We start from the raw sequence: 27309 nt of genomic DNA, 5'->3' as shown, positions 1-27309 counted from the left end.
TTCCTTAAAAATTATAGTGTTTATATGTATAGAGAATGCTTTGCCAATAGTAGGTGCTCAGTAAGTGTTAAACAAGAAAATGCATATTTGCTTTGATCAAAATTTGATTTAAAAGGACTGATCTCAACATTGGTTATTCAGATTTGTTAAAGATTACTTTGTTTTTCCCCCCATAGGCTGCCATGAAAATGGGGATCTAAGAAAATACAGTGTTCTAGCACCTCTAATGATGCAAACAGAAAATGTCAGAGGTACACAATTATTATTCAGCAAACAATAGAATAAAATACATTAGAGTGGAAACATTGGAGCCAGTGAAAAGAAAGTTAGAACTCTAGCTCTAATTAATATGGTGTTGTGATCCTAGACCAGTTATCAGTCTCTTCAGACCAAGTTTGCCTTTTCTACAAAGTGGGTATTATAATAACAGGGAGGGACCCCTTAAGAAATGGCTTTTAAATATTCTGTGGAATAGCACAGTCTGGCCTTGTGTAAATACTCAGTAAACTTTATGTGTCGCTATTCATTTGTAGGACGTTTTGATGGCTTTAAGTTTTTATAGGTTTTCTATTTGAAAAGTTCTATTTTTAGTATGTTATAGTAAGGAGTGATCTTTCAAATCAAAAACTGTTTTCTTCCGAGGATTCTCTTAAGAATCAAAGCAGACTCCAAATCAAGAGGAAAATTTTTAAAAACAGAGATGTAATTCAGAATATTATGATTCTGTAAACTTGTTGACTTCAAAACATGAAACTTGAAAAATTTGGTTTTATATGTGGTAGAAATAACCTATAAACCATATTTTAAATTAACTACATTTTTCTTTCATAGTTGGCATCTGATTCAGATTTTTGAACAGGGATGTGGTTACAATGGTGAATGAGATATTGTATATTTAAAAATCTTGTAGCTCTATGGTATATTTAATGACCAAAATTATGATGTAAGACCATTCAGGTAAATATTAATTCCATGAGACTAATTTAAGAGCAAAAAGTTAGAATGTGATGTATATTGTGGGCTCCCAAGAATGCCGTGTTTTTTACAATGTTCTGAAGCTGTGTATCTGTCACTGTTGTGTATGTATACATGAATGTGGGTGCCTATGTGTTCATGAACTGAGAAAACAAAAATTTTAAAAGTCCTTGTTTTATTTCATCTTTCATTGCCTTGTTTGTAGGAAAAGAAATAGCGTTTTCTTCTCTCACCCTTAAGTGAAGAATCTATTTCCCTGAAGGGAAATTACATGCATGCATAAATGGTCAGACAAGGCTTGTGTAACACAATCGTGTAAGCTGTGAAGGTGTTATAAATAGCAAAATTTCTTCAGCAGAAGTAGTGATATTTATGATAAGTTTTCCACATTCCTTCATTTTTAAGTTTTCTGCTTTGTTTCAAAGTCTTCTAGGCAGTACCATACATATATATATATATATATTTTTTTTTTGAGAAAGAATGGTAAAGCTCTATCCTTTTATCACTGACAGGAATAACAAATATCCCATCTCTCCCTGTCCTTTGACTTGGGTGACTTGTGCCCTCGTGTGTGACCGAAAGGCGCCCTTTCTGTTGACAGCTACAAGCAAAGTGGAGATGCTTTGTCGGACTGTATGCACAGTCCAAATAAACCAGGATGTTCAGAACGATTTGGGCAGCAAAAGTGTAGCTTCACGAAGTGCAGTATAGCCATCTTGCTGGACACTTAGACAAAACAGACAAAAGGACAGAGATGGAGCATTCCTAAATGTTCAACCATGTTTCATTCATAGATGAAATGAATTAGATGATTTAGGATTTTTTCTAACTGCTAGAGACAAAAACGTTTCTTGTATTAGATTGCTGGAATTAAGTCGAATTTTCAGAGTCTAGAAGCTGTATTTGGTAAGTTTTCTCTTTCCAAGAAAGATATTAGGCATTATTTTCCATTCTGTGCTGTGCTGTGCTTAGTCACTCATCGTGTCTGATTCTTTGCGACCCCGTGGACCTACCAGGCACCTCTGTCCATGGAGCTTCTCCAGTCAAGTATACTGGAGTGGGTTGCCATGGCCTCCCCCAGGGGATCTTCCCAACCCAGGGATTGAACCCAGGTCTCTCACAATGTGGGAGGATTTTTTACCATCTGAGCCACCAAGGAAGTCCAAATTTTCCATTCTAATTTGGTATCAACGTTAAAAGCTTGTCTGAATGCCATCTGTTATCACAGGTATCATCAGATGGAAATCTCATTCTTGAGCTTAACTCTTATATTCTGTAAGCCAGGACAAGTGGGAACCAAATAGTAATACCTCTATAAGGCGGACTGCCTCACCCCAGATGGTTGCTCTGTAAATGTAACCTCATGATAGAATGAAGATAGTATATTTTCCAAATCTTTTGCAAATCATTTGTTCTTAACCGAAAAGCCCAAGATTAAGAGAATCTGCCTGCAATACAGGAGATGCTAGAGATGTGGGTTTGATCCCTGGATCAAGAAGATCCCCTGGAGCAGAAAATGGCAACCCACTCCAGTACTCTTGCCTGGAGAATCCCATGGACAGAGGAGCCTGGTGGCCTACAGTCCATAAGGTCTCAAAGAGTCAGACATTACTGAGAGACTGACCACATACACATACACAAACCAAGAAGCCCAAGATTAAAGAATGCCTAAATGCCAATAAGAGAAAGGAATATAAAGAGATAAAGAATGTGAGCAAAGCTTTGTTACTCTATTTAGTCTTTTCATTAGCAATTTACTCAATCATATAACTAATATATCTTGGGTCCTCACAATGTGTTTGAAGAAGAGGCACTGTAGAACTAGAGATACAGAGCATGAACAAGACTGGAAGCTCTACCTATTAAATAGGAGTGAGATGAACATTTAATTCTAGAACAATGTAACGTAGCTGGCAAAGTTTCTTAGCAGGGCTAAATTCAGCATTGCAAGTAGATAAATAGACATTGTATCAGAAGAATATTTCCATCCTGTTGTAGAATTGTTATTAATTTTATGGCTAGATGCATTCTAACTCTTCATATTATTAAAGTTTTAGATGGATTCTGAACTTTTGCTGTTATAGACAGTATTATTGTTTTGAAACCTGAAGATTGCCTCAATATCCTATAATACAGACATAAGGAAATAAGACGTGGCTTGGAGGTACATGGCATGGAAGTATTAGGGCTCCCCTGCTAGCTCAGTTGGTAAAGAATCTGCCTGCAATGCAGGAGACTCTGGTTTGATTCCTGGGTTGGGAAGATCCCCTGGAGAAGGGATCAGCTACCCACTCCAGTATTCTTATGCTTCCCTTGTGGCTCAGCTGGTAAAGAATCTGCCTGCAATACAGGAGACCTGGGTTTGATACCTGGGTTGGAAAGATCCCCTGGAGAAGAGAAAGGCTACTCACTCCAGTATCCTGGCCTAGAGACTTTGCAAAGAGTAGGAGAAGGCAATGGCACCCCACTCCAGCACTCTTGCCTGGAAAATCCCATGGACGGAGGAGCCTGGTGGGCCGCAGTCCATGGGGTCACTAAGAGTCAGACACGACTGAGTGACTTCACTTTCACTTTGCACTTTCATGCGTTGGAGAAGGAAATCGCAACCCACTCCAGTGTTCTTGCCTGGAGAATCCCAGGGACGGGGGAGCCTGGTGGGCTGCCGTCTATGGGGTCACACAGAGTTGGACACGACTGAAGCGACTTAGCAGCAGCAGCAGCAGGACTCGACTAAGTGACTTTCACTTTGGGCTTCCCTGGTAGCTCAGATGGTAAAGTATCTGTCTGCAGTGAGGGAGACCTGGGTTCAATCCCTGGGTTGGGAAGATCCCCTGGAGAAGGAAATGGCAAACTCACTCCACTTACCCTTTTTCATGGAAGTACAATAGAGGATTATGCAATAGTAAAATGATTCTTGCCAACAGTCTTTAATAATTCTAAAATGAAAAAGCAAAGCAAAAACTGAATTACATGTACACATAGATATATTAAGAGCTCAACTTTGTATATGTATGAAACTATCAAGGAAATTTTATCAAACAATTATTATGGTTAATTTTGTATATGGGGTTATAGGTAATTAGTAATGCTTTTTCTTTTTATTCTTTGCTTTTTTAAAGTTTTTCTCTAAAGACTATGCATTTTTTTAGAATCAGAGAACACCCATATGCTTAAAGTTTCAAGTGATCTGATTTTCAATCAAAAGTAAATGATTTAAAGTTTTGAAAGGTATATCTGTTTTTTCTGGTTGATTTTTATCAACTTAAAAAGGTACCAAGAATATGAATAATACTAACATTAAGCCAAAATAAGCTTTTAAAAAATCCCCTGCTTTAATAAGTAAAAATATCTCACTGCTATTTTAGTTTGAATTTCTTTGGTTAGAATATATCATGATTATTTTTCTTTAATTTTTAATTTCTAAAAGGTATTTACTTTTGTCTGAATTACAAACAATATCATTTGTCTATATTTCTTATTTTTTCCCTTTATAAGAATGTTTTATATTATATTAACACTTGCTATAAATATTCCCTGTTCTCTGCATTTAAAAAAATTTTAAACTGTTACTCTTCAGAAGGCAATGGCAACCCACTCCAGTACTCTTGCCTGGAAAATCCCATGGACGGAGGAGCCTGGTAGGCTGTAGTCCATGGGGTCGCTAAGAGTTGGACAGGACTGAGCGACGTCACTTTCACTTTTCACTTTCATGCATTGGAGGAGGAAATGGCAACCCACTCCAGTGTTCTTGCCTGGAGAATCCCAGGGACGGGAGCCTGGTGGGCTGCCGTCTATGGGGTTGCACAGAGTCGGACAGGACTGAAGTGACTTAGCAGCAGCAGTAGCAGCAGCAGTTTTAAATGGTCAAATTTGTTAATATAGTCCATTGTGATTTTATTTATAATATCACATTAAAAAATTTTGGTCCTTCAGAGTTTATAAATATTAAATTATGTTTGGTAGTTTTGTAATTGCTTGACTAATTTCCTATAGTTTTTAACTGAACATTTTAAGTTAGCATTTACAGATTTTGTTTGTTGTATTGGCCTACATTTTTTTCTGAATGCTAATAAATGATCCCAACACCCTTATTTACATATTTAATGAAACTTCCTATAATTATATATGTATATATTTATATTCACATACATATAAATATATAGAATATGTATATGAAAATGTATGTTAGTATTATTTAATTTTTTTAGTTTGTATATTGTATAGAAGTTTGTACACCTATCTCAAATGGAATTGTATTTTAATTAGCCTTGATTTAATCTTTTTAACATTTTAAAAATATTTTAAACCTTGCTTTAATCTTGATGAATTGTAATAGTTTATATGTTTGTATATACTTACTCTCTTCTTCATACATTTTAAAATATTCTTGCCTCTTTTCTAGATTAATCTTGCTATCAATTTCTGTCATGTTCTAAGAAAAAGATCTATTTGAGGTTATTTAGGATTGAGAATTCTATTAAATGTACAAATTAATTTAGAAAATTAAATAAATAATTATGAACAATAGTTTATCTGAACTCAATTGAATTTTCTGACTCCTTCTGACATGAGAGACTAATAATTCCTACAGAAGCATGAATGGAAGCACAATCTTCAAACTTCTGTTATCTTTTCCTTTTTCCTTAAAAGTTTGTAAGAAGCAATTGTCCTCTACAAACAGAACAAAACTTACCTTCTTTGTGTTGTTAATGGTTACCAATGAATATTCCACAACTCATGGGAGTACTTCCTGAAAACATTAAAATACTTAACCAATTAAAGATTACTTAGATTAACAAACATCTCGAGGAGAAAGCATTAAACATAAAAGTCCTTATCTCCTGAACAATTATGACATAGATTTTCTAAGGCCTGAAATTTCAGAATAAGGGTTTTTATAAAAAAGGAACAATAAATCTGGATCACAGGTCAATTGTGGAAAAAACAAGTCTAATTTGAATCATGAGTTTAGAAGTTTGACTATCAGAGGAACCAGAGTGCCTGTAGAGAGAGGTCTGGGAAGGGTTGTTAGCCCGTATCATTTTCTGTTGCAATTTTGTAGGAACACAAGCGTTTGTAGGCTGCTGCTGCTGCTGCTGCTAAGTCGCTTCAGCCGTGTCCGACTCTGTGCGACCCCAGAGACGGCAGCCTACCAGGCTCCCGTCCCTGGGATTCTCCAGGCAAGAACACTGGAGTAGGTTGCCATTTCCTTCTCCAATGCATGAAAGTGAAAAGTCAAAGTGAAGTTGCTCAGTCGTGTCCGACTCTTAGCGACCCCATGGACTGCAGCCCTCCAGGATCCTCGGTCCATGGGATTTTCCAGGCAAGAGTACTGGAGTGGGGTGCCATTGCCTTCTCCTATAGGTGCTTATATTTGAGCCATGATACTGGTTCATGCCTGATTTCCAGGTTTTTTTTTACTTCCAGTTAAGATCTCTGCTATTCACTGGCCTATATCTTAGCTCCAACCTACCTTTTGAGACCATCTTATCAGATCCATAGTTATTAGCATCTTTCCCCTTATCTTTCATATGCCACCCATATACTTTGCACCAAGTTGCATATATTATATGAAGAAAGTGAAAGTGCTAGTTGCTCAGTCGTGTCCAACTCTTTCGACCCCATGGACTGTAGCCCACCAGGCTTCTCTGTCCATGGAATTCTCCAGGCAAGAATACCGGAGTGGGTTGCCATTCCCTTCTCCAGGGGTCTTCCCGACCCAGAGATGGAATCCAGGTCTCCTGCCTTGCAGACAGATTCTTCATCACCTGAGCCATTTTAATTACTCTCCCAAACAAATCTAAAGAGTACGGATTATTCTGGATTGTCACCTAATTTTTACTAGTACTATTTTTTCCCCATATCCCTAAGAACTTGCAGTTTTGTTGTGCATAGACCACTTCCCAGATGACCCCTACAGCACCATGAAACCTTAGAATCTGCATTCCCTTATTTAGATTCCACCTGCTGGCATTGCCAACTGACCGATTCACTGAGCTGTGAATGAACTGGATGTTCTCTCCATGGTCAACACCTAGATCTCAATCAGTTGTCTCTTAACCATCGCCCCCGCCCCCGATCTGTTAATAGTCTGCTATCTTATCTGGTGTTGTCTGTCTATCCATTTGCCATCCTTTTTTATTTAATGTGTTGTCAAGGAGAGGCAAAAGAATTCTAATTTTAATCCTTGCAAAGACCCATAAGGAGGCAGTCCTTAGATTCAGAGTTGATAGTAATAGTGAAAAATTTGACCCTTTATTAATGCTCAGTAGCTATTCTTGGCCAAAATGACTATTAGTCAGACACACACAGGTTTTTTCTATGTGCCTATGAACTTAGCTGGATACAGTTTCAATACATTACAGTGGGCTGAAGGCCCTCAGTGGATAACCCCCAGTGGATGTTATCAAGGGCACGCATTAAGGAGGGAGGAGAAGAAAGCTGAACAGCAGGGGAAAGAACACTAGACTTTGAGTAAGAGACTATGATTTAATTTTTGGCTATCTTATGTATTAGTTGAGTGCCTGGAAAGTTTATTAAACATTCTGAGTCTTTGTTTCTTTATGTATAAAATATGGATTATGTTATCAACATAAGGTTCAACAAAACAGTATATAGGAAAGACGGAATTCTGGCACACAGTTGGAGATTTGATCTATTGGAAAATAAGATAGCATGTTCAATGAGACAATTGATGAGACTGACTGAAGAATTTATTTACAAATGAACAGGACTAACAGAAACTGAGAAGCAGGGAGCTGTTACTTAGCCCAAAAAGAGCAAGGGGAGCCAGGAGTTACTGGAATGTGGAAAAAGAGTTCTACCCACAGAAGAAGGCTAGCTGTGAAGGATGTCTGGCTTGAGTAAATAAACAGCAACTTCATGCTTATAGTATCACTGGTTAAATTAAGTGGTCTTTCTACCTTTAACAAATGTAGCTCTTTTGATGCAAACTAACTCTGGTGTCAAATTTAGAGATTAACTCAGTAAATCTTTCTAGAGAGTTATCAGGAAAAATGATTAGCAAGAAGTACAACTACCAGAAAAAAATGGGAGGTAGGCAGTGGGAGAACAGAAATATACTTTGAACCAAGGAAAGGACCTGAGAGACAGTTTCTGTCCTTCTGATTAACAAAAGGTAACCTGCATAATTTTTACTGAGATATTTATTGGTGATGAAATTTTTGAAAGTGGAAGTGTTAGTCGCTCAGTTTTGTCTGACTCGTTGCGACCCCATAGACTGCAGCCCTCCAGGCTTCTCTGTCCATGGAATTCTCCAGGCAAGAATACTGGAGTGGGTAGCCATTTCTTTCTCCAGGGGATCTTCCCCACCCAGGGATCGAAACTGGATCTCCTGCATTGCAGGCAGATACTTTATCATCTGAGCCATCAAATTATTGACTTATCCTCAAGTCTCATCCTCACCATGTGGGTTTAAATGTTTCAAGTGGATTGAGTCAATTGAAGCTCATATGAATATTTCCTGATAGGAGATCCACATGGTTGTGTTGTAAGTTGTATGAAGTTCTGTGCAGATTTCAACATTATTGTATACACACGAAGAGAAATTAAAAAACAGAAACATATAATCCAATGGTACAACTCCTACAGTTAGTTTGGAATACTTACCCCTAACTAAGAGTAAATAGACTTCCCTGGTGGCTCAGATGGTAAAGCGTCTATCTACAATGTGGGAGACCTGGGTTTGATCCCTGGGTCAGGAAGATCCCCTGGAGAAGGAAATGGCAATCCACTCCAGTACTATTGCCTGGAAAATCCCATGCACAGAGGAGCTTGGGAGGCTACGATCCATGGGGTTGCAAAGAGTTGGACACGACTGAGCGAGTAAATAGGATCATACTGGACTGATTTTACTGATTGCTTTAACCCGGAGGAACTGATCAATATTAGAAGAGGCCCTGTTTTTCTTGCCTTCAGACTTTTTCCTATTTTACTCATTTAAATTAATCCCACTGTTGTGCTGTCAGTTGGGCGTGGGTGGAGTGGGGATGGTTTATTTGTCCTGAGAAACAAAATAAGTGGTTGCTGATGCTACTTGACAGCATCTCTGTGTGGGCGGTGGGGATAATGATCTGACGTATGGATGTGAACAAGTGTTTCCTTAATTGTCCATCCAGGTGGTACTCTCTGAATGTTCCCAGATTTTATGTTTTTGATCACCTAAACCATGTAAAATGAAAATGTCACAAGTGAGGAATTGGACAGCAGTCAGTTGTTAATATGCTGGCTCCACAGTTTCAATATTTATCCATACTTGAAAAGAGGAAAGGAGGAGAATAGAGAAACTGAGATTTGTTATAAGCTAATGAGTGTAACAGGGCTTCCCTGGTGGCTCAGCGGTCATGAATCCGTCCACCAGTGCAGGAGATGAGGGTTCAGTCCCTGGGACAGGAAGATCTCCTGGAGAAGGAAATGGCAACCCACTCCCATATCTTTGCCTGCAAGATGGCATGGACAGGGGAGCCTGGCGGGCTGTGGTCCATGGAGTCACAAAAGAGTTGGATATGATTTATCGACTAAACAACAGTTGAAAGTAACAAGAACTGAATCCTGGGCAAGGAGCTGAATAGGTAGTAGCAACTGAGTGACAATTGTCCCACCAACCAAAATGGGACAATTGCAATGAAAGGAAGAGAAAGAGAGTACAAAAGAAACGTTAGTACAATAAGTACATTAACCTTAAAGGTGGTGGTGGAAATGCATGGGTTCTAAATATAATCTAAATAATGGATCAACATTTGACAGGTTTTTTTTGAGACTGAGGATTTATATTTAATTTCTACTCTTTATGTGTTTGTTGTAATAAGACAATATTTACATTCTACTTCAAAAAATAAACCAAATGTAGATACTGTTTTGTCTTATGCTCTTTGACTTTATTCACAGCAAAAAATGATAACATCATTTTTATGTGACTCATATGCAAAATGAAATACATTCATCTATGAGATCGGCTGATGGGAAATAAAATCAGATATTTTACTTCTAACTCCATCAAGCAAAAGAAAAATCAGTTGTGATTCCAAGAAGAGATGAACTCTTGGTAAGGAAATATTTGTTTTACAATTTTCAGAAAGAATTATCAAATAACATACTGTAAAAAAGTCAAATGCCTAAGCATATTCTTTGTTTGTTTTAAATGAAACCATAAATGGTACATGAGGGAACACAGTAACATTTGAGGAAGAGGCAATTGCATGAATATTTAAATTTCTTCCTGTGTTCCTGTGTTCATAAAAAATAAAATTCAGGTGTCATGGAAAAACACCTCTCATCCTTTGAGCTTTACATTAGTAAGCTGTCAACTCCTTGAAGAAAAGAAAGATAGTTTAGCTTATGCTTTCATGTGTTTTTTGAACTTAATTGATCATGTTGGTTTTAAATTCATATATAGATGGAGCCTTGGATCCTTTGCTGTTTATTTTAATTTCTAGATTTAAATTCTGTAATCTAAAAGTGACAACTTATAATGGTCTTTTTAAAGTAAATTTCAATTTTCCTGGTACAAGCATATTTTTTGACAAGATGGCATTGAATCTGTATAAGTTTAATTGTCACAATTGTTTGGTCAAATATTTGATTTGGGGATTCGTCAGTGAGATGAAGTCAGCCACAAGAACTTTATATGAAACTGATTTCATAGAAAGATGCTGCTTCCGTTTGCTTCTTCTAGTCAACGGAAGGGTGAAATCTTGTCTTTCAAGCATTGGGAGGCAAGATGAAAATATCAGTACTGCTCTCTGAAATGCTAAATGGTTGCATGTTAGATATTGTAGATATAGCCTCTTTATATGTCCTTACAGAAAGGTTTACTTTGGATGGCAAGTCTGAAAACTCAACATCATTGCGTATAAGGTTAAAAAAGGTAAACCGCAGAGTGAGATTTAGAATTTCTGCCTGTAGTGCTTTAGATGGATAATTGAAATCATTAACATAGAAGTTCCTTACATTTTCTTTGGGCTCAGAGGTTTTTGTAAACTGGTTTTCAAGAAAGAGGTAAGACCTGAAGAAGGAAAAATACAATACATTGTTTAGCATGCATGTTTGACACTCAAGTTTATTGATAGGTTCTGCCTTTTATAAGATGAATACTATGACAAATGACAGAGAAGAGATTGTGCGTCACTATCTCTGTTCTATCTATGTACTGCCAGTGGGCAAAGATTTCTCATTTCATACATCATTTACAACTTCCTACAGTAATTTTACACAGCTCATATCCTTGGTACAAGGCATAGCAATTATCTATACATATATATGCATGCAGGCATACTGAATATGAAAACCATGTGCTTCTAAAAGAGTTCCAAAGTTCACACACTCCAACAAAGAAAAGTTGCTAAGAGCCCATAAGTTGTTCAATTTAAAAACTTCTCTATTTTAACTTATGCCCCAGTGTTTACCTCTGAAACAGATTGGCTCAAGAGGTCTTCTTTTCAAGTACTATTTGTAAGAGTGAAATATTTTCAGTTTTCCTAATTGCTTTTGTATTCCAAAAGTTGAAAAAACATATTTTTTTCTATCTACTTTTGGTCTTTTGCCTCTAAGTAGAATAAGAAAAACAAAATATTGTGTTTTGAAATAGGTTAAAAAATCCCCCAAAAGGTACAGGTTTATAGTTTTAAATGTGAGTGAACATAAAAGTTTGACAGTGTTTGGTTATTTTGGACTTTCTAAAATTATTTTAAGTTATCATAGTTCATCTAATACAGAACATGTAACTTTTAGAGATATTCTGAATTGCTAGGTTGATACATAATTTATCATATTCATAAGTAATTCTGAGTGTCTTTCATGCATTATCAATAATCTGTAATCAGTTTTTATTTTTCAATTTCTAATTTTTTTCAAATTTCATTGTATGTGTTTAGAACAATGAATGACAATTAGATAGCTTCTTTCAAAAGCACAGAAAGCAACAATTCAGATTCAGCAAATACAGTGAATCCCACTATTTATCAGTGAATAATAAAGTTTATCTCTTTTCAAAATTATTCATTATGTTGACACGATATTCCTGTTGCTCCACAACCATGATTTCTTAAGACACTTCTTTTCTTTTGGGAAATTGTTGCTTAAGAGTCTCTTGTATTTTTCTTGTATATTTCCTGGTACTCAGAATGCATCTGAAAGCATAAATCTATATGTAGAAGTTAAGGTTTCTATATTTAGGTCCTTGTACTCTAAGAGAAGACAGGGACACATAATTGGTATATTCTACTTTTGTGGCTGTTTTAGTTACTAATTTTGAAAAGTATATAAGAAATTAGAGGTCCCTGCTCATGGCAACCACTACAGTCTTCTTGCCTAAAAAGTCCCATGGACAGAGGAGCCTGGCGGGCTACAGTCCATGGGATTGCAACGAGTCAGACATGACTTAGTGACTGAGTGTGCGCACACACACACACACACACACACACACACACACACATGTTCTCATTCGATTTAGGAGAAGAAATTTCCAGTGCTTTTCTGTCACTCATCAGTTTTGGTCTCTCTCTGAACTTCAATATCTTTATCTACAAAATGATGCAAACTGGGTGATTTTAAATTTACTTAATATAGGTGAGATACTTTTTTATTTTTATTAGCCATGTTATATGTTTGAAAGCAAAATAACCTGAAAATTTTAAGTGTATAAAACGAAGGCTTTTTAAGTTCAGGATTGTTTTAATGGCCACTGTATTTAACTTCATTTGCTATAATCCTAGTAACATTATGGTCAAATAGTAACTGTGGAAATGGTGCCATTTTATCTTAGTTTTACAGATAGTCACATTAAATGGCTGATTCTTGTTGATGTTTGACAGAAAGCAACAAAATTCTGTATAGCAATTATCCTTCAATTAAAAAATAAATAGTTTTAAAAAATAAGCTAGCATTTTTATAAACACTCAAATCTATATATGTGTTTTTCATAGCTGGTTGGTGACTTATTACTAGGCATTATAGAATGCCTGAATAACTGAGATAAAGTACATGCATTCAAGCGTGATTTAGAGTTTTTAAAAAGGAAAACATAGTCAAAAGCAGTTCTTTTAATGAACTTAAACACAGAAATGATTGTTAAAAAGCCAACAGATGAAATCTTTACAGCATCAATCCTGAAGTAACAAGAGGAACTATAATAGCATCATACATACCACATAGGTAGAGAACAAACATTAGGGAAGGAGAGGGTAGGACTAACTGAGAGAGTGGCATTGACATATATACACTATCATGTGTAAAATAGATAACTAGTGGGAAGTTGCTAAATAACACAGGGAGGCCAGCCTGGTTCTCTGTGATGACCTAGAGGGGTGAGATGTGAGAAGGGAGGGAGGGGATATATATAATTATGACTGATTCATATTATTGTAATGCAGAAACCACCACAACATTTTAAAGCAATTATCCACAAATTAAAAAAAAATTAAAATCACATGCAAAAAGAAAATTTCTAGAGAAGTAACTTCTTTTCTAAACTTGAGATTCCAACCAAAGCTATTTTTGACTGCAACACTATCTCTATATACACACAAATAAAATAAGTGGAATTGTCAGGCAATAAACTTTTTTTTAAAGTTGCAATCGTATTAATACATAATCATGTGTCACTTCTTCCTTGTTGATGTTATACTAAAGATATTTTATCATTCTTTTATTTAACAGATATATTGGAGTCCTCCTATTACATAAAAAGTAACTAAACCTTACTTAAACTTCTAAATTTAGTGTCATGGACTTGTCATTAAAAGGGTGACTATGTATGTTAATTTTTATTGTTGCGTAAGAAATTGCCTTAAAGTAGTGGCTTAAAACAATAGGTATTTGTTACCTGAAAATTTCTGTGCATCAGGAGTCTAAACACAGATTAGTTGTGTTCTCTAAAAACAAGGCTTTATTCAAGATGGAGTTCTCATCTAAATATTCAACCAGGGAAGGATCCATTTGCAAATTCACTTAGTTTTGGTCACTGCCATAATTCATGTCCTGTGGTCGTAGGACCAAGGGCCTCATTTTCCTACTGGCTGACAGTTGGATGTCCTTGCAGGTTATTGGTTGCAAGCTTCTCTCAATTCCTAGAAGCCACTGTCAATTTCTTACCACATGAACCTTCCAACACGACTGCTTGTTTCATCAAAGCCAGAAAGACCAAGAGAGACTCCTGCAAAATGGGATCTGTGATCGTACAAGCATAATCACATACATGCAATTATGCATATTTCTTCACCTTTGTTATATTCTATTGATTAATAGCAAGTCACACATCTCATCCATACTCAAGGAAAAGGAGTCCGACAAGGCCATGGACATCAAGAGGTAGAGGTAATTGGGGGCTTCCTAGGTGGTACCAGTGGTAAAGAACATGCCTGCCAATGTAAGAGACACAGGTTCAATCCTTGGGTCAGGAAGATTTCATGGAAGAGGGCATGGCAGCCCACTCCAATATCAGACGCTTTGAGTCTGTCTGCCATACATAGCTTTACTATGTAAAGCTAATAATCTAGGTATGAGCAATTAATTTGCAAATAAATACATGAACAAAAATAAAAACAGTAGGGTGTAGTTCATATATTGTGTTTGTGGTCAGTTGTATCCAACTCTTTGCAGGCCCATGAACGATAGCCCACCAGACTCTTCTGTCTATGGAATTTTCCAGGCAAGAATACTGGAACAGGTTGCTATTGCCTACTCCAGGGGATCTTCCCAACCCAGGGATTGAACCTCTTGCACTTCCTTCATTGACAGGCAGATTCTTTCCCATTAGTGCCACCTGGAAAGCCCATTTCAAATATTCTTGCCTGTAAATTAGGAAATTTGGCCTTGTACACCATTCAGTAACCTGTTATACCCCTCTGGACCCATAAGGGACTGAATTCACACATAAAAATGGAGAGGCTTCGACTGGAATGATCAATAAAATCCTTTTCAGTTCTAAACTTCTACAAGGTCTAGAATATTTGGCATACATAGCATTATTCAATGAACTAGATATTTATTTAGACACTTTACTTTTCTTAATGGCTTATATCAAAAAGGCCATATCTATTGAGATTTCAACTTAATTTTAATGCATTTTTGAATGTCTACTCTAAACAGGTCATGGGAAGTAGTAAAAATAATGATTAAGAAGATAAGCTTAAGATTTAGATGCTTGAGTTCAAATCCTCGGTTCTTTCTCTCATCCACTGAGTGACATTGGGCAAAATATTTAATCTCTCCTCATTGATAACATGAAATGATAATACTACCTAACTTATAATATTGTCACCTCACAAATATTAATTATTATACTTCATAATATTAGCTGTTATAGATTTTATTATAATTACAATATGATGTGTCATTCATGTTAGGCAAGGAAAATAAATGCCAGGTGAATGATAAAGTTTGTCTGCCTTGAAGGAATGCACAGAAATGGTCCTTTATTGAAATATTTTCTATTCTAGGTAGAATTTTGCTGTTATATAGTTGCTAAGTCCTGTCCAACTCTTTGCAACCCCATGGACTGTAGCCCACCAAGCTCCTCTGTCCGTGAGTTTCTCAGTCTGGAGGAAATTGGAGTGGGTTGCTATTTCCTTCTCCAAGGGGATCTTCCTGACCCAGGGATCGAACCTGTGTCTCCCGCATTGGCAGGTGGATTCTTTACCACTGAGCCACCAGGAAGCCCTGGGAGGAAATGTCATGATAAAAATATTTTATTTCCCTTGAGATTTATCAGAAAATAGTTAAAATTCTTGTTTAATATGTTAAGTATGACTATAATAATAATTGAGTAATATCTGTTGGATTTTATCCAACCTTCTCAGAAAGAATTAACTAGGGCAAGATTTTTTTTAGTATAAAAATACTATCTGCCTTATGAAATGTTCATTTTGATTCCATATATTCTGTTCTTTTGTGAGCAAGTTTCTAGGTACAACACTTCATGGTTATTAATAAATGGGCCATACATAAATTATGCATTAAGAAAAAGTGAAAGGCAAAAGCACTGAGCATCCCTTTTGCTAGTTAGGGGAAACAGTTTTACTATCTGACATTGAAGACAAGACAGTCAGTGTAATTTATTAGAATTACAAGCAGCCAGATTCATACCCCGCCTCATCTTTCAAATTCTCTTTTGTTCTCTACACAGAAAAATCACATGGAGTGAGAAATAACCATGAAGGGATAGCTATTTTGATCTGCAAGAGAATCCTTAACTACACACATTTTCTGAAAGTATTTTTATCACCTGGTCTTGGGTTTTCAGTCTTTGAACTTCTCCTATGACATAGGGACAAACTCAAAAGACCAAAAACTGCAATTCAGATACTTAAAAACTCCAGTGAAAGTGAACATCTTTGCTATTTCATGAACACATTATATGAATGGAATGAAGCAAGGCAAATATTGATGTGTTTTATGGATATGTGGATGCCTTTTGAGGGAATTGACTAATGAGGGATGGTTAAAAGGCAGAGCTACTGATAAATCGCTCTTTACTTTTTTTTTCTTTTGGCCATATAGCACAGCCTGTGAGATCCTAGTTCCCCAAGCAGAAACTGGACTGGACCAAGGACTGAACTCTCGCCCTCTGCAGTGAAAGTGCATAGTCTTGACTACTGGACTGCCAGGGAATTCCCTTTGTTTGTTTTAACTATAAGGAGAGATCAAAGGAGTTGAGAAGAGAAATCCTAGCGAATAGCTGCAGTCTCAGTTGGTAAAAGTCATGCCAAGTCTTTTTGCATATGATCCACAATCTGAAATTGTCTTTTTTCTTTATTTCCTTCTTTGTTTTATCTCCCTATTTAGAATATTGGATCCATGATGGCTAGGATCTTGTATGTTCTTTTCATCACTTGAATCCATTTCCTACAACTGTGTAAGACCATGGTAGATACTCAATAAAAACTTGCTCAATGAATGCATGAGGAATCGATATTTGGATTCTAGTTTTCCGTGCAACAAAGTGGTTGAGAGGCCTTACGATGATCATTTACCTCTTGCAGGATCAATTTCTTTACCTTTAAAATGATGAAGTAGACTGGATGGCTAATGTTTCTTGTGGCACTAATGGTCACTGATGGCATGCATGTTCAAGGGTTTGTATGAAAACCAAGTCATATTTTTACAGGAAACTTCACTTATGTAACAGATTGCATTTGACAGATCTTTTTTTTTTTATTCTGAAACTTGAATCCAAGATGAAATTATTTATGTGTTAGTTATCTGTGCTTTCATTAATGTCTGCTTTTTTTCCCTGATTAAGCAAGGTTATTTTGGTCTGATAAATCCATTTTTTGTCATTTGGATACCCAAATAGAGTTAAAAAAAAAAAGATTCTTACAGCTTACAGTGAGGGTTCTCTTAAAAACTTTTTAATGTTAATGCTTTAAATGGTGAATTTCTAGAAAATTCTAAATACAGATAGATCTATTTGAGGAGGAAAGAGAGAGTTGAGAGATATCTAGTTGTTTCCAGATTTTATAGTGCTATGAACATTTTGAATAAGTGGACATTAAGAAATCTTCATTTGTCTCTTTTATTTTGTATGGCAAATATAAATTTAATATTATACTAAAGTCTTTTGAGTGGGTTTGCTAGCTGATCATAACTTCACCACGTTGTCAGGAGATTGAATCCATAATCGTGTAAAGATATTGCTTGAAAAGAACATTTAGGTTCCTTTTGCTGCTCATGAGGATGCTTTTTAATTGTCCATGTGTTTCTTTTTCATCAGTGCCTAAGTGTGTTAAATAATTTAATAAGAATAATATATAAAATTCCAAATACATTTCATTTCAAATATGAACTTACATGTAGTAATACAAAGATACTTAATTTCACATTTATTAAACTGAAATTACTTTAAAAATTTTGATTTTGCTATTGTAATGTGAAAATGTGAAATGAATGTGAAAAATGAGTAAGTGCTAGTGGATAAATAATCCTACAGTATTCATGTTCAAAGAATACTATTATATTCCTGTCTGAAAGCTATGTTCTTTATTTAGAGAAATTTACTTGCTAATTGAAACTCAAATGCTATTGAAGCATTGTTTGCAGATTTCTAACTTCTGGCTTAATGCAGAGAAAATGTGGTCTTATAAAACTTGGAAAACATTTATGTTAATCATTTTTATTGACATGTCTTCCCTCTAGACCGTTAGAAAGTAAAGGTAGTCAAAACTGAAGTTCCGAAGAGGAAAAATGAAACTAGTAAACTCTATTGACATCTCACTTCCTAAGAATTTCAGCATACAGTTTGCCCATACAAGTTCCATTAAAGTTAATGGGAGTCGTGTGACTAATTCTCTCTGTAGGGTACTAAAAATGTACCCTGCAGTATTAAAAAGTCTGAACCTAATTTTTACTTTCTCTTAACCTTGATCATGTTACACTAAAGATAGATATTTTCATTATCACACACATATATTGTAATCTTTGTATAAAGATTTGAAAATAATCTGTTTGGTGGAGAAGCTGAATTTATGTGGGTCAGAGCCGAATTTTAATTAGTATTGCAAATATGAGTACTGGTTTCATTACAATGATAAAACAAGCCTAAGTATCTGTAATTTACCCTCTAGCAATACAAATGAGAACTTAAACCTCAATGAATTCAATAAATGAAACATTTTCAGAACACTTACTTAAAATCAGGTCTACTTTTTAATCAGTCATGTTTTAAGTGAATGCTTATTAATAGAGTATTAATAAAACATGCTTATGGAATGAGATTTCAAGAAAGCGGTGAAATGAATAAAAGACAAAGAAAGTGGAAAGAGCTAATGCATAATTTTTAACTTTCAAAAAACAACTTAGTTTTAGTTACATATTTATTTCAAATTAAACAGTAGATTTTAAATCTTTTTTTTACAGTTATATATAAAGAAAAAACACTACAAGATAATATTGCCTGTGAATTCATGACCCTTTTACACGGCCCAAGTTCCCTCTGCTTTTGACATTCAAACTAAAATATTAATCTCATTTTTTTCCTTTAAATAATTTCTGCCTGACTTCTATCACTACCTAGGGGGATGAAGCTATAAGGTTTTATTTTTAAAGAATGCAAAAAGGAAAGGAAAACTCTGTGTGTGAATAAATACCTCACTATCCATTTTTCACTGAAACCAGCAGCTATGCTGCAAAAAAGAGACATACACAAAATATTTCCTAAGCACAAAGGACACTAGGAAATGGCAGGTAAAATTACAGAGCAATAAATACAGGAGAACACTCTCCAAGGGTCCAGAATTTGGTTTGGATAACCTTCGGGAAGTCAGAATTCTTACCCAACACCGACATAAACTTCAATTAGCATGGATCATTTCATGTTATATATTTATTTTCTTTTCTGGATTTTTATTTCAGTATTCTCTGTGTCTAAATTCCAGTAGAATCCCATGAGTGTGGGTGGGGCTGAGGAGCATAGTCACTATTCAAGTCAATTCACAGTTTCCAATTTCTCGAACTTGATGTCAGATATTTAGCTATTGAATTTGGTCAGATTTCTAGAGCACCCCCCGCTCAAGATCCCATTACTCAGAATTCCCTTTGAAGCTTGAAGTCTTCACTTTTTGCTGCAACTTGCTTTCTTGATCTGTAGGCTTACCACTGAAAAGCTGTAAGCATCCAAATCATGAGGAACTCTTTGGACCCACTGGGTTCTGGTTTTCCAAGCTGATGTGTGGCATTGACCCCAAAATGGCAAGACGAAGAAGACTTTGCTTAACCTTCATTGCTCAGTTGCTCAGTTGTGTCTGACTCTTTTGGGGCCATGGATTGTAGCCTGCCAGGCTCCTCAATTTTCCAGGCAAGAACAGTGGAGTGGGTTACCATTTCCCACTGCATTAACCTTCATGCTTACAAGTTTATTCTTTGAAAGACATTAAAAAACATTAATGCAGCTCCTTGGGAGTGTGCCAGGTGGCGCTAGTGGTAAAGAACCCACCTGCAATGCAGGAGACATAAGAGATGTGGGTTCAATCTCTGGGTTGGGAAGATCCCCTGGAGAAGAGCATGGCAATCCACTCTAGTATTCTTGCTTGAAGAATCCTCATGGACAGAGGAGCCTGGTGGGCTACAGTCCATAGGTCGCAAAAAGTCGGACATAACCAAAGCAACTTAGCACCTATGCATGCTTCCTAGTCTGGGCTATAGAGTAACCAAGCCACATGGCTCTCATAGGTTTAGCACAATTCTAACCTGAATTGATCTGATCCTTGGGCTATCTTGAGAGGGCACCACTCTGCCTTCCCTTTGAAAGACATAATGGGGTATTCTTGGATTATTAATAATTTTCCCATACAAATAACTGATTTTTTAATTTTGAAAAGAATGAAAATCATATTTAAGATTTTGCAATGCCCTTTGAGATATTAGAAATACCCTAGCATTTCTAGAATATTTCTGGAATGATTCGTTACTACTTAAAAAAAAAAAGTACTATTGGTATACTTTGTGACTTGATAAGAAAAAGAGCAAGAGGAGTTGCAAAGACTGCAGCTCAGACTCTGAGTTAAGTACAAGGTACCAAGAATATGTGGAGAAGGAAATGGCAACCCACTCCAGCATACTTGCCTGGGAAATCCCGTGGACAGAGGAGCCTGATGGGCTGCAGTCCAGTAGAGATGCAGAGTCAGACATGACTGAGTGACTGAACAACCACCAAGAATATGCAGCAGATGAAATGTTACAGAAAACAGCATGTGTGTTGGTGTTTAGCAGAAGGACAAATTCTCTCTCATTTGGAAGAACAGTGTGTCTACTGTAGAGTCTGGGTCTGATACTCTTCCTTTCATCACTTGAAATCTGTGACTCCACTTCTGTCTCTCACTTTGATGCACATCCATATAAGCCCATCCTGATTCATGATTATCTGGCCCTTCCTTCATTTGTATCAGGCTGGAAAAGTGCTCTTCTGTTTCTCCTGAAGCACTCCAATTATACTAAAATTATTTTAAGAGCCTGTCTTTTTCCTTAAAATATAAGTACCCTAAGGATAGGGACCATATTTTGCCAAACGATTACAGTCTGTCTTACAATGGCTGCTCAGATTTTACTAAGTGGAATAGTACGGGATACACGCTTTCAAAAGTACTCAGTCTTTCTATCTATAATTGCTACATATTGAAAGTAAAAAAAAACTTATTTTGTATTGGGGTATAGCTGATTAACAATGTTATGGTAGTTTCAGGTGAACAGGGAAGGAACTCAGCCATATATACGCATGTATCCGTTCTCCCCCAAACTCCCCTCCCATCCAGTCTGCCACATGACATTGGGCAGAGTTCCATGTGCTACAGAGTAGGTCCTTGTTGGTTATCCATTTCAAATATAGCAGTTACACATCGACTTTTTAAATAGAGAGACCTAATTTGCATGACAAAGCCTCTATCAAGGCTATTTCTTTCACTTTAGCTCTTTCTGCCCCAATTTGCTCTTCCATCATTATGCACTAGGTTTAAAGGTTAGGTTCCTTTTATGCCCCTGTTACATGGAAAGGTGCTCTGCTAAAAAGGCTTCTGCACAACATGTCCTACAAGATGCCAGCTGATGGTGATCAGCACTGGATTCCCCTACCTTTGATGTATGGTCCAAACATGTTATGGGAGTGGAAGCCAGACCCTGGCACAAAGGACTGCCTTTACAGCCTTCCCTGTGGCAGGGACGGCTAGGTCTGCATCACCATGTGTTATGTGATGATTCACTTCACCCCAATTTGCCCTTTGGGAGCTGCTGTGAAAACTTCTTTTGTACAGTAAATCATGACAGCATTTGGCCTTCATTTGGGGGTGAATGCATGGTTTATATATTAAAGTCATTTCTTTTTTTCCCTTTAGAAATACCATGTGGCATCAATTTGTTTGTAAGCACAAATCAAATGGCAGTTTGGGATACTCCAGATGATGTAGAATATGCTGTTCTAAGTTTTTAAAGGTTATCCGAGGAACAAAAACCTAACCTAAAGGAGAAAAATTAAGAGATGACTTGCATCTCCAAGAATACCTTCCTGTAACCACAGATTTCCTCAGATGCTTGGAGAAAATCTGCTCTGAAACTTTAAAATTAGGGCATTAATAATATAAGTCACAAATTAATATCCTATTTAAAAATATGTACATTTTCTGTGTGTGTGTGTGTGTGTATCTGCAGGACTGAAGTCTACTTTTTCAACCCAACAAAGGTATATTTTGATTGATTGATTTGACTGCATTGGATCTTAGTTGTGGCACATGAGATCTTTGCTGTGTCATGAGGGATTTTTCGTTGGGCCACACAGATTCTCTGGGTACACGGACTCAGTGGCTGTGGAGCACAGGCTTAGTTGCTTCATGGCATGTGGGATCTTAGCTCCCCCACCAGGGATTGAACCCATGTCGCCTGCTTTGCAAGGTGGATTCTTAACCACTGGATCTCCAGGGAAATTCCTATACTACTGTACTGATCTTCAACCACAGGTGAGATTAGGGTATAAAACAAGAAACAGTGTCATTATTGTAACTTCAACTTTTCAGATGTGTCAGAAATCGACAAATATGGTGATTCTCTGAGTAACAGTTCACTGATCTGCCTCCAGCCCCCCAGGGAAATCCCACTATGGGTTTCGAAATTCATCCATCCAGCCATACTTGTGGGGCTTGTAGTTGGTCTGTGGCCTGAAGCTTAACTTGCCCAGCAGTTCTATCTCCCAAAATAGGCTCGGGAAGTTTGTGACCATGTTTGTTTTATTCCAAAGGGGCTGCCATATATTTAATGAGGTTGTGAACATACATTAAGATTTGTATATGGCTCATCAAATAAAATACATCTTCCACCCTCTTTTCACTTCAGTACGTGGTTTGGAGTGGGCTGTTTTACAAGCACATGTGTTTATCATATGACTTTACTTGGGGACAAACATGACTTGTTACATTTAGGATTCAGTTTCTGAGTAGCTGAATGCTCTGTCTCCTTCCTCTCCATTCAAGAAAAAAAATGTTAAGCTGGATAGTCCTTTCCTCTTACTCTTGGCAGCTTTCTTTGGATGTGGAGGTGTTTTAATTAATTCAAATATGCCCTTCTTGCATGGTAGGGGAAGAAAAAAAGCCCTGTGGCTTAAAGTCCCTTTTCACCCAAAAAGGTGTATAATGAACGTCTGCCTATGTGCAAGTGGGAATAGGGAATCTCATCAATTACATGCATTGATGAGAGCAATGTGTTTCCCTGGTTTGTGTGCCAGACTAGGAGCTAGAGACCTTGATCTCCCTCTGCTGCTCAACCTCTCTAGGACATTAGGCAAATCATTTACCTTCTAGGTCACTAGCTTCTTGTATTTTTCTACAAAATATCTGGCCCTCGCATAATAAAAGAAAGAATTGTGACTAATATTGATAATGGCTAAAAGTGCATTTTGCTTTTTCTGAGTCTCTGTGATAACATATAGAGTAACAGAGGTGGTCCTGTACTAAATGAACCTTGACAAGTGGTTAAATGACTCACCCAGCATCTTCCGGTTTACTATATAATGTAATAAACCACATTCTATGAATAAGCCAAATAGATAAAACATCCTTCGTTTGATGATTCAGACCCAATCCAATAAAGGAGAATATTTCACAGAGTTTATTTCCTGTAATTGCAGGAGGTAAAATTGATTTCCCCATTTTCCCCCTCACTTTTTTTTTTCTCCAAGTGTTTGCTACAGTTACTGATTATGAAAGACTTGAAATAGAATTTGTAAAAAATGAAATTTAAAACTTCACAAGCCTGACGGTGCTTCCTTTGGAAAAAAATGTAGAGTTGCTAATCTGTATGAAATTATGATGGGGTCTCTCCTTTAGAAATTTACAAGAAAAGGGGAAATGTGTGAAAAGGAGCTTGCACAATCCTGTCTTGAAGCAGAAGACTCATCTGGAAGCTCCTGGCATTCCTCAGGAAAATTCAAATGATATTGACAAGTTAATGTGGTCCCTTTGGCTTTTCCTGCGCTCAGGGGGTGGGGCCGAGGATTTGGCTGGTGTTGCTGGTGGGGTGGGCAGGTAATTTATAGGAGCAAGGAAGTGTGCTGAGGACAATGAGAGCCAGGTACTATTCTTGATACTTTTTTGTAAAATTGTATGTATTTCAAAATGAAAAGTAAAATACATTTAATGTGATTAAGTATCTTAGTTTTACTAGAACAGCTTCCCTTGCATTTATCTCATGTAGAACATTGTATATATGTGTGTGTATGTTTGTGTGTGTACATATATAATATATGTGTGTGTGTGTGCGTACTATGTCACTTCAGTCTTGTCTGACTCTTTTTCGGCTCCATGGACTGTAGGCTGCTAGGCTCCTCTGTCCATAGGATTTTCCCAGGAAAGAATACGGGAGCAGGTTGCCATTTCCCCCTCCAGAGGATCTTCCCAACCCAGGGATCGAACCTGCATCTCCTGTGTTTCCTGCATTTGAGGCAGATTCTTCACCACTGAAGAAGCCCCAAGCCGAGCTTCCCTGGTGGCTCAGAGGTTAAAGCGTCTACCTGCAATGTGGGAGACCTGGGTTCGATCCCTGGGTTGGGAAGATCCCCTGGCGAAAGAAATGGCAACCCACTCCAGTATTCCTGCCTGGAGAATCCCATGGAGAATCCCATGGATGGAGGAGCGTGGTGGGCTACAGTCCACGGGGTCGCAAAGAGTCAGACACGACTGAGCGACTTAACTAACTTAACTTCACTAATGAACCACCGGGGAAGCCTATATATATAGGCTATATATATACACACACATGTCCGTACGTATATATGTGTGGTGAACCACCAGGGAAGCTTATATATATAGGCTATATATATACACACACACATGTCCGTACATATATATGCTCTGTATTTCCTTCATGTATTTTAGATGTGCAAACATTCATAAGAATATTCTTATTGTTCCAATTATTCTAAGATTCTGATACATTTCAGAACAAAAGAAAATACAAAGAACTTCAGCAAGACAATAAAAAGAAAGACTTTTGGATGTGTAAAAGATTTATTTCAAGTCTTAATAATTATATTTTTTTGAAATGAACTATCAAGATGGATCTGAGTACTAAATTAGGATTAAGTGAAAAGAGAAATACATTTAAGTTTGTTCTGATTTTTGAAATATCATTCAATTAAACCTTTCTCTAATAAATATGCATTATATGCGTCTGCCTAAGAAAACGTCTGATTTGTTTCCTGGCTGTTAATGAATGCTTTATGTGACTATTTGCTCTTCTATGAAATAAAAATAGGCATTCACCCAGCAACCCCACCTGTAGATGTTGATATTTTTCTCTTGTTTTCCTGACTGAGGGTTTAATGCACACTCTATTTTTCTCTTTTAAGTGATTAGAAACAGATTTTGGAAACTTTGTAGGGAATGTATTTTGGTTCACATTTTCCCCTCAAATTGATTTCATCTATTTAGAAACATAGCTAAAGTACTGCATCTAAGCTAGTTTTCCTTCTTAAAATTCAATTTTAAATAAACAAAGTGGTACCTAACAGGTTTCTCACGTGGTTCATGATACATGATGCTCTTCACTTGGATTTAAAATAAAGTATTGCTGCCATTGGCTTGAAGCTTCTATTTTGAGAAGGAGGAAGGATGTTCTATTTTTTTTTAAATAGATAGAATGATCCTTAAAAACAGCACAACCTGTTTTTTTTGCGAGATGTAAGCTCTGAACTGGAGCATCGCCTGAACACCGTGCTTAGCAGTCAGCAAAGATGCTACCGCTCTGCAAAACAGATAAAACCCTTCCATATAAGGAAGTTGAAAGAGTTTTTAAGGTACAGTTGTTTAAAGGGTTGTTTTTCTCCGATGGCAAATTAATGACACGGTGAAAGCAGCGTTAGTATGAGGTATACACTCCAAAATATTCACGTTGGCATGGCATTGTGTGCAAAAGCAACTCTTAAGGAAAAAACACCTTTTGAAAACCCACTCTACGCCTTCCAACCTCATCTTCAATGACAATGTGGTTACTACAAAATAAAGGACTGTTATCTTCTCTTCATTCAGACCTATATAGCCTCTGAACACCCAGCCCCATAAGCCCATCAAAGCCTAAAGTAGTTAGTAGATTCAGTGGGAGGGAAGGTAACAGGAGTGGCATAAAGCTAACTGGAAACATTTTATCAGACTACCCAGAAATATATTTTAAATCTGAAGACCAACTGAATTCTTTAGTTTGGATGTCAGACTAATTTATTTGTGCTTTTATAGTTTGAATAAAATAGGAATAGCTTTATTTCCCGTATTACCTACTTACTTTGTCCTTTTTAAAATCTTACTATGGCTACTATCAAAAACCCTAAAAATAACAAATTTTGGAGAGGATGTGGAGAAAAGGGAGCCCTTCTTACACGGTTGGTGGGAATGTAAATTGGGACAACCACTCTGGAGAACAGTATGGAATTTTCTCAAGAAACTAAGAGGAGAACTACCAATGACCCAGAAATTCCACTCCTGAAAAAAATGAAAACACTAATGTGAAAGGATACATGCATCCCAGTGTTCATAGCAGCACTATGTACAATAGCCAAGATATGAAAGTGTCTGTCAAGAGATGAAAGGATAAAGATATGATATACAATAGAATATTTCCTCAGCCATAAAACAGAAAATGAACTTCTACCATTTGCAGCAATGGGGAAGGACCTAGAGATTATTATGCCTAGTGAAATAAGTCCGATAAAGACAAATATTATATGATACCACTTAAACGTGAAATCTAAAAAATGCAAACAGATGTGCACGCAAAATAGAAATAGACTCACAGACATAGAAAATAAATGTGGCTACCAATGCAGAGAGGGAACAGGGGAGGGGTGAGATGGGGGTATGGGATTAAGAGACACAAACTGTTATGTATCAAATAGATAAACAACAAGGACATATTGAACACCACAGGGAATGATAGCATTATCTTTGTGATAACTTTGAATGGAGTATAATCTGTAAAATACATAATCATTGTGCTGTACACCTAAAACTAATATGATATTATAAATCAACTATACTTAAGTAAAAATCTGCTCAATGGCAAAAAAATTGAATAACAAAATTTTTGGTTTCAGAGCTATTAGAAAATTTCTTTTGCAGGGTAGTCTCTCTATAATAGTTCTATGTAAAAAAAGACACACACACATATGAATATAGTTCTCTATGTGTATATATAAAACAATATAAATTATAATACTCTGTAATGCAAATAAAAATATGACCAGTTTATTATGAACTACTCTAATAGCAAGGAGTGATCTAATGATCTCTACGCTAAATGTGCTCCCATATACTATTTTGTCAGTAGGTTTGTTATTGTTACTATATACACGAC

General features: G+C 36.7%; 1 protein-coding gene across 10 annotated transcripts in view; it reads left to right on the top strand.

Moving 5' to 3' along the window:
* LOC113904279 (serine/arginine repetitive matrix protein 1-like) overlaps positions 1-18610 on the top strand; it is a 42004-nt gene extending 23394 nt beyond the window's left edge. For 5 of the 10 annotated variants that reach the window (XR_003514465.1, XR_003514462.1, XR_003514463.1 and 2 more), the window contains 2 exons: positions 9883-10039; positions 16492-18610. The gene's annotated coding sequence lies outside the window, so the exon portion shown is untranslated. The other 5 variants (XR_003514466.1, XR_003514468.1, XR_003514467.1 and 2 more) reach the window with 5 other exon arrangements.
* Positions 18611-27309: the final 8699 nt, after the last annotated feature.

The sequence above is a fragment of the Bos indicus x Bos taurus genome, chromosome 14 (genome assembly GCF_003369695.1).
Source record: "Bos indicus x Bos taurus breed Angus x Brahman F1 hybrid chromosome 14, Bos_hybrid_MaternalHap_v2.0, whole genome shotgun sequence".
In the NCBI taxonomy this organism is placed as follows: Eukaryota; Metazoa; Chordata; class Mammalia; order Artiodactyla; family Bovidae; genus Bos; species Bos indicus x Bos taurus.
Note: the sequence above shows the minus strand (reverse complement) of the source record. Positions and strands in the feature narration are given on the sequence as shown.